We start from the raw sequence: 9,384 nt of genomic DNA on the forward strand, positions 1-9,384 counted from the left end.
TGTAATTTGGAAAAAATTAAGGGTGAGATAAAGGGAGGAGTTGAGATTGGAGTACTATTTGCGGGTTGAAATGCAGCTAGCTTGGGTGAGTTCGTCTGTTGGGGGTGGGTGGCCTTGTGACTGTAAAATTTAACGTTATGACAAAGTTGCTAGTGGTGGTGTCTGGGCTCATGTCCATGCTCCCAATATATGCTGTGGGTTGATTCTTTGGCGTAGTTTTTTCGTGGCTTCAACGGGGGTCATTATGGGTCCTGTTTGGTGTTAGGGTTTTGGCCATTTTGTTTGAATGGTTGCTTTTTCTCCTATCCTAGTTAAATTTCGTGAATGAAGTGTTGGTTCTGGTTTAGACATGTATGAGTGTTTATTTCTTTTTCTTTTAGTTTTGTTATTTATTTATTAGTTTGTCATTAATGTATTTATGTCTTATTTATTTATTTATTTATTTATTTATTTATTTATTTATTTTTCAGTTTCACAGTCACTTAACATATGTTTTTTTTCTTCATATTTGGTAATGTTATATGATTCTTTATTGATAACTTCATAAAATTATTTAAATTTAGTTTGCAATCTAAATTAATCTTGTAATCTTTCCTTATTTCTTCTTGTACAGTATACTTGGGATTTTTTTTACTGTAAAATATGTCACCATTTCAAATCTCATTTTCTTTAATACTTTCAGCAAACTCATCATCCCAAAGGTTTCTTGCAATAATAAAATATGGCCTCTTTTCTCTTTAAATATTTCTAAAACAGACTTTAGCTTTTCAAATCAGGCAAGCCATTTACGTTTAGAGATACAATATTTAACGCCATGATAGTGATGAGTCTATTCAAAGCATTAAATATAGAAGAATGTTTTATCATTTCTCAATAGTTTTTCGTCGCATGCTATTCATTTTCAGGTTAGGTACTGAATTAATCCTTCTCCTCCTCCTCTGTACTACTTTGAAATTGTCTATGTTAGTACCGTTTTCTTTACATCTCTTAGCATTGTTTGACCTCTCAACAACGTCTTCAACCACCATCCTTTCATCACCTGAATATGTCACCAATCCATCACTAACAGTATGATTATGGATTATGTCTTGGTCAGATGATATTTCTTCACTGATCATATCAACTCTGCTTCTTTCATTTTATTCCCCTCTCCCCTCCCCATTATCATATATTGCATTCACAGCTTATTTTTCATCTTCGCCACTCTGTATCTCCATTATTTCCTCCCTTGTAACATCATCAACCTGCAAATTGTATGTTTCAACTCGAAGACACCAACGGTATCCGTGAAAACTAAGCAAGCTGTTCGCTGTAATCCCCAAAGCTACGTATCCACTGCCACAAAAGAACATGATCTCACTCACACACAAACGAGAGAGAGAGAGAGAGAGAGAGAGAGAGAGAGAGAGAGAGAGAGAGAGAGAGAGAGAGTGATATTTGTATGTACTAGTGCACACATCAAAGTAATATAAATAATTGTACATTTTTCCCTTGGAACATTTATTTTCGTATAAGGTTGTAATGCCAACCAAAACCCGAAAAGTACAAACAGATTCAAGTTAGTGAAAATTTAAAAAATAATAATGGAAAAGTGCTTGGAGAATCCGGGTATCGATCCCGGTACCTCTCGCATGCTAAGCGAGCGCTCTACCATGTGAGCTAATTCCCCTCTCATCTTACCAAATTTCATATGTCATTACCAAGACAGCAACGGTATCCGTGTAAACTAAGCAAGATGTTCAATGTAATTCCCAAAGCTACGTACCCACTGCCACAAACGAATGCGCTCTCAGTCACAATCGCACACACACACACACACACACACACACACATATATACAAACTCAAACACGCACAGACACACACACACACACGAGCGAGAGAGAGAGAGAGAGAGAGAGAGAGAGCTGTAGGGATCTACGTACTAGTGCATATAGCACAGTAATATAAATAAATGTATTTTTTCCCGTTGGAACAACATGGAATTTTAGTTTCAGGCAGTGATGGTAACCCCGCCCCCGAACAATATCAGTGATACAACAGATGACAGTTAAAAAAAGGTTTCACAAAAAAATCAATAATACTTGCCTGGGGAATCCGGTCATTGATCCCAGTACCTCTTGCATGCTAAGCGAGCTCTCTACCATTTGAGCTAAACCCCAACTCTTTTCAACAAGCTCCATGCGTCATCACCAAGTCAGCAACGGTATCCATGAAATGCAACAAGATGTTCACTATAATCTTCGAAAAATATCGGCGAAGCAACAGTTCCAGGTTTAAAAATAGAAAGTTTAGAAAATATTTTTTTAAAAATGTGGAGAATCCGGGTATCGATCCCGGTACCTCTCGCATGCTAAGCGAGCGCTCTACCATGTGAGCTAATTCCCGAACGGATTAATACAAACAAAATGTGTCATCACCAAGACAGCAATGGTATCCGTATAAACGAAACAAGCTGTTCACCATAATCTTCAAAACTACGTACCCACTTCCACAAAAGAAGGCGCTCTCATCCTCATACGAGAGAGAGAGAGAGAGGGGGGGGGAATTCTCAGAGAGAATACTGCAATAGGTACTGGAATTTTGAATTCGAATGCGAAAAGAAGATAAAACAACAAACAAAAAAAAAACATTCGACAAATTTGATCACCGATCTCTCTTTCTTGTAGTCCAAATTTGACAGTAAAATATATTTGTAAATCTTTCTTTCATAAACAGTATTGGAAAAACTTCGATGTGTAAAAATATTAACACAAAATATAAATTTGCGAGCTTGTAACAGAAGACTTAAAAGAGAACATGTATGACATGCATCCCAACATGCTAAGCGAGCGCTTTACCGGGTCAGCTAATTGCCTGATTCCTGTTTATAGCATAATAAATGTGTCATCACCGAGATGACACATATCAATGCTCAAGTTAATTATTATAAACAAGTTTGGAGTTAATGAACTATCTTTAAAAGATAGCTATTTTATTATCTCACATCAGAATTGTAAAAATAATAATGTTAATAATGTTGTATTTTTACATATCAATGTCCGCGAAGAATGGACACACACACTGTCCCGGAAACCCAAATACATCAAAACTCATAGATTCGCTTTGACACCTAAGCTCTCGTCGACAACGAGAAGTTCATGATAATCCATAAATCCATCTTTAATTAATTTATATTTAAGCTCATTCCTAACTATAAAAAAAAAAACATCGTTGACAGAAAAGGAAAAGACAGTTACTGGTCTGATGAACCTAAATATAATGCAAAATAAGGACTATGCAAAGATCTGAATGGGTCGAAGCTTTTGCTATGATATGTAACATTAATATCGGTTCTGTCTATTTGGTGATTGTTTCATTTACTAATATTTAAAGACTTATGGCGCTTTGAAGGAAAAGGATATAAATATGACAGGATATTGGACAACCATGCCTCTCTTATTCATTGGATGCTCAGAGAGAGAGAGAGAGAGAGAGAGAGAGAGAGAGAGAGACAGACAGAAACAGAGACAGAGACAGCGAGAGAGAGAGAGAGAGGGAGGAGGAGGGAGGGAGACAAGGGGATCCACAAAATGTCAGTCGATTTCAACCTTTTGCCCGTTTTGACTCATGCGTAGGGTCAATGGCTGGATTACCATTTAAACAATGAACACTGTTATCATCACATAAACTATGACCTAAGCCTTTCACATAGCAAAATCTGGCGTAGATTGATATTCGATGTTTTCCCCTATTTCCAAGGGCCTCAAGACAACAATCGCTGTCAAGTGAAATGTTTTTTAACGCGCACATACTACATTTACTTTTTCTAATCATCTAAAGACCACACATCGCGAAAATCATACTAAACAATATAGAGATTATTCTCGATGTGAGAAGCTTAGGGAGGGTCAATTTTACGAAACTAATCCATACTGTAATCAGTTCACTTGAATGTCCTGCATTATGATATTTGGTCATTGATATTGACTAATTGATGAGTTAAGAAAAATATTGTAATAAATTTTTAGCATGCTCATTTGTTTATATCGAAGGATGTCCTAGATTTGTCTTTTGATTACATGTTTGATTATGGGAAGTCGGTGCTGGGAATATAGTTCTCAGACTGAAATAATTAGCAAATTAATAGGAGCAAACGTCCCGTAGTGAAGTGTTAGTGAGTTTCCATGACTCATGGTTTACTGTTCGTGAATTCATGTCAGAGCCGTATGAGTGTCCCTGTCACTCCGTAGTCCCTATTAAAATCTAGTTGTGTAAATTGATTGTGTGACTCCAGGTGCAGTATTTATGTTTGAGGACTGAAAAATTATACAATGGAAAAAACGAGAAGGAAATGTTCCGTTGTCGGCAATCGTCGTTTGTTGTTGTTACGGTGGTAAATATCGTGTGGAGTTATAATCGTATTGTCCTAAAATAATTATTTTACCGGCCTAAGGTAATAAATATAGTTTCCTGCATCAGGTGGTTGAGTTGTATAGCTTCACGGTGTGAATTGTTGGTGGTCCGTTACGGAAAATTAATGATGATTAACCATGCAGTTGTAAGATTGATAACCAGTTTACAATAGTAGTTGTTTGGAAGTCTTTGGAATCGTGAGAAACTTATGATTCCTAGCGGGATTCGCGCCAGGGTGAGACATGACTCGGTCAAGAAATCCCTTTCTATGCTACAATATTCTCCAAACAATCAATACAAATTCACAAAAACTAAACAAAGCGATAAACTGAGAGGAAAATGCAGATAGTACATTCCATATGTTTATTACAATATTATCCTGGTTTTCCATTCCAAACCCCAACCCCACAACCATGTAAAGCAACTGGGACTATCATTAAACAAAATCCAATTATTTAACAACAACGCGAAACACGGTTTTTACATAAATTTCGTAAATACAAATTTAAAAAATAAAACTATAATAATTTAGTATTATATTTTATTTGGGAATATGCCAATACCAATGAGGTTCTTCCATAAATAAGTGAACAAGATGTATTGTTTAATATACTACAAATACTATAACCCTATCTACTACTACTACTACTATTGGTGCTGCAGTTACTACTACTATTGCTGCTGCTACTACTACTGTACTAGTTGCTTTGTTCATATTTAAGGTATGTATGTCACTTTTTTTGTTTCTATTCTGTCGATTAGGTAATACTTTAAAAACCAGGTTGTCAAATAAGTTTAAACTGTTGTAGTACAAACTCACTTGAAATGAACTAATCATAATCTTGGTACTGGGCTTTAATGTAGTTTAAAAGTAAAATGAAGTGGGGTTTTTCGTCTTCTTTCTTTCTAAATGTAGTACAATATCTTTCACCTCTGCGTATTAATGTATCGTGTCCCTTCTATTAAATCATCATGGAAAAGTAGAATTCATAAAAGCGAACACAGACCTTTGGTCCTTTGCACTAATATTATTCACTATAGCAGTATAGACCAATGATTCACAAGCACTAGGCCGTAAATCCCCGAGGAACCGCGGGGTTATTCGAAGTCAGCATAAAAGTACAACTATTAGCATGTAGAAGTCCGCGAAATTTCATTTGAAGTTAAGTAGGGCCCTCATTATCGAAAAGGTTGTGAACAACGTGTATATATATTAACTTTTCCTATATAACTGAAGTTATATACACGATGCTGACTTTATTTTGCCATTGCAGAAATTAAATATTGATTATTTTATTATTTCCCCACTAAAATACAAGTTTGTTTTTTTTAATCGTATTTTACCTATTTTAATAAACTCATAGATGACATTATACAAACATATGAATGTATACGTTTTCTTGTCGCAGCATGACGTCAACAATACCCGCGCCATGAATGACGTCACGTAGAAGCAGGGTAGTAACCAAGAGAGCTAGCTAGCTTTCAAGTCTGGATTACATTTGATCAGTTAAAAGAAGCAAATATATATAGTCATGAAAACAAAATCGATGAGATTCCGATGGATGTCAAATTTAAAAAAGTGGGTAGTAAATAACCTGTGCTGTGTTGTAAGGAAGAAGAACAGAAAAAGAAAGCGATGCGAAGATCTGGAAAGTGCTGATGTGGTAAGTATGACAAAATACATCGTCGTGTCACCGCGCGCGAAGAGAGAGAGGGAGAGAGAGAGAGTATTGAACAATGAACACATATTGCAGTTCTTTTTAACTGGGGCCTGTTTTTAAACAGTTAGTCACTTGTATAGCAAGAGCATAAAGTAAAGAATGCGCTGTATCGTCTTTGTCTTTTAGAATTCTTCAGAAATTACATTGGCTTATTATTTATTTATTTATTTATTTATTTATTTATTTATTCTCATAGGCGGTTATATCCTTATTGATTGATTGATTAGCACTGGCAAATCGGCCCTCTCACAAGCAGTATATTTAAATTATCGTAATGGTTCAAGTTGCAATGGGTCAATGTCATATTCTACTGGAGTTAAACAATTTCTAACTGGAATGATTATGTAAGATATTATTTGGTAACTGTACATATTTCATCAAATATGTTAATACAAATAGTTACACATATAGAAATCTTTTTAATTAGGTCCCGATTTGTGCAATGGAATCGTATTAATATATTTTAGGTCAGTAATTAAAGTTAAACTGTGTAAGTTACATCAAGCACAGTCTCTATGTTATATACTTCCAATACAGGTTTTGTCCCAGTCTTTAGCGAAGTGGGTACAGTGATGGCGTCTGTTCCTCATAGTCTGTCCAGACCTCTTAAATTACGTGGTTGAAAGCCACAAAACCTAGTACTTAAGTTGTTTATATAATTACCATTTACAAAATGTACTTCATATTTTAACCCCATCCCTTTGACCTTGGAAATCATGAAAGATGAAGTATTTAAAAACATACATTTGCAGTGAAATATTTAAAGATATATTGAGCAAATTTTAGATTTTCAAGCAGGCAATGAAAACATACAGTTTATATCATAGTAAGCGAAATACAATCTCCGTGTGACGGCTTGGGACTTGAACGGGTCGGCCGGCCGGGGTGGGAGAGGAAGAACTTGTCGTCTAAATGACACAAGATTGCAAAGAGAACTATGGATTATTAACTGACTGGTGCTAAAATTCACACCAGGACGTAACTGACTCCTGGAGTCAAGTACTTTGCTCAAGATATTACGGCTTAAAATCTTTGCTGGTCCAAGCCGTTTTCAAACCGCAACTCACTGTGTGTAATACACATTTTCTTTCTACTGAATATATGAGCTAGACAACTTTGATGAAGTTTTTACGATGTTTCGACCAAATGAACATAACCAGTTTTTATAAACTTGAAAATTGGAAAAGAGAAAAGAAATTTTTCCCTGTTTATATCCAACAGTAAACACTATATAAATTGTTAAAAGAGCTTATAGTTTCAACAATCGGACACGTTTTTAGCATTGCGTCGAATAAATACCCACATACTCTATTCTTTCCAATTGTTATTTCAGGATAAATGTGGTGACGTGACAGCCTTTTCGATGATAGATCTGAGTACGATCACCTCTGCAGACCCACCGTCTTCCCGTCATGCTGAGTAAGTTAGGAATGGCTCATTTCTGCAGCATTATTTATAACTCACGAATTGCTAATTCAAACTTTATCTGTCATCCACCGTCTATCAGTCAATTGAGTACATTATCTCCCTTATGAGCCGCGGATTGTCTCCCCATGTTAGATAGTTTAGAATAATGTAAGGCAGAACCTTGGTTTCTGCATTTTAACTTATTGTAATGAACGAGTTGCCGATATAATTATGGAGTTCTAAAATACGAAACACGGCAGTGTTCTTCTGCTTGTTATTGGTATTAATAATAACTGGCATCAACTGAACATGAAAAAGACTTCATATGTTATTTACAATGCGTTGTTATACACAGGGCCGAAGCCAGACACGGCGCCCTAGGCAAGGTTAGATTCTGGCGCCCCCCCCCCCCCCGAAATATCAATTTCAAAATTTATAAACAATACATTTTTTTTAAAAAATGCGCCCCCTTGAAATCAACGCCCTAGGCGGCTCCCTAGTTTGCCTATATGGTATCGCCGGCCCTGGTTATACAAATACCTACTGTGGGAAGGTAACTCCTTGTTAGACACGGAAACAGACTTTATGATCCTACAAATTATGTCTTCTCCCGGGACACCTGTGGATGGTTACGTAATCTCGTCTGTTGGGTTTCGCTCTCGTGATTGAAAGATAATGGTTTAACACCTAAACAGTTTCCAATGTATAGTATGTAAAAATGCAATAAAAAGTTATTACTTTTCGTTTTTCATGCAAGTAGAATGGAATTATTAGAATAAAACGAAAATGAAACTGTAATAAAGTGATAAAATGGCCCAGAAAATCCCGTTTTACAAAAACTGCTACCTCATTGTGTCGACATAGATGTGTCAATTCACGTGAATCGTCGTGAAACTACAAGATAGCATTTAATACCCTCTTTACATTGATCAAATTTTTCACTACCATTATTTTTCTATAATTCCTATTCTCAGAACATTTATTTTTCTATAACAAACGCGCTGTCTATAACGTAACCAAGGTGATGCAAAAGTTGTATCATGAGTATGAGTCGAGTACGGACAATCAATCATTTCAAAATTTAGTATTTTATATCGGATAATTAATAAATAATAACAAAGGTACAGGTACATTTTGCATGTTCATGATTATCCTTCTCTTTAATTGTTGAAATTATTGAAACTTTTTCTTTTGCTACAGAATTAATTATTTAACACTATGTTAACTAAAATGTGTAATTTTATTTACTAGAAATATGTTACTCTTTTAACTGATTTTCATGTATTGCATGTTAAAGCGTGCTACTGAAAACGAAACAGGATTTAAATTAAAATGTATTTAAAATATTTTTAAACTCATTGATCATTTATTTACTATCAGACTTTATTTAAAATGTGCGCAATTTCTATTATAAAAGAAATATGAAAAGGCACATATTAACTTCATAACATTGGATTTAAACTGTGATTAACTCCTGCTGATTTTAGATCATGAAAAATGACGCCTACTCAAAAGCAGATTCACAATTTTTTATCAGAACATCTGTTATCATGCAACGATAACTATTTAGGAGATTTAAGGATGAATAGATTCCAACATAATACGTATTTTAATATCATTAATATATATTTTTATTTCAATGCCTCGCATGCGGCATTTTCTGCTTATTACATGCAGTATGTCGCTCTACAGTTTCGTATCTTTCTATAGTGTTAGAACGTGAAAGAAAACAAATTCCCAGGTTTTTCTCACTGGTTATACTGGCTACTTAAAATGACCTTGTATATATTAGGCATTGTTAAAAGAACTTTTGGTTCTCTTTACTTATTCTGTTTGATGGATGGGTTTATTTTGGGTTA

General features: G+C 35.2%; 1 non-coding gene across 1 annotated transcript; it reads right to left on the bottom strand.

Moving 5' to 3' along the window:
* Positions 1–1,596: 1,596 nt before the first annotated feature.
* Trnaa-agc (transfer RNA alanine (anticodon AGC)) lies at positions 1,597–1,669 on the bottom strand. Its single transcript has one exon. It is a non-coding gene; the product is annotated as a tRNA-Ala (tRNA).
* Positions 1,670–9,384: the final 7,715 nt, after the last annotated feature.

Source organism: Sinohyriopsis cumingii, chromosome 15 (genome assembly GCF_028554795.1).
Source record: "Sinohyriopsis cumingii isolate HCF-2022 chromosome 15, ASM2855479v2, whole genome shotgun sequence".
Classification (NCBI taxonomy): Eukaryota; Metazoa; Mollusca; class Bivalvia; order Unionida; family Unionidae; genus Sinohyriopsis; species Sinohyriopsis cumingii.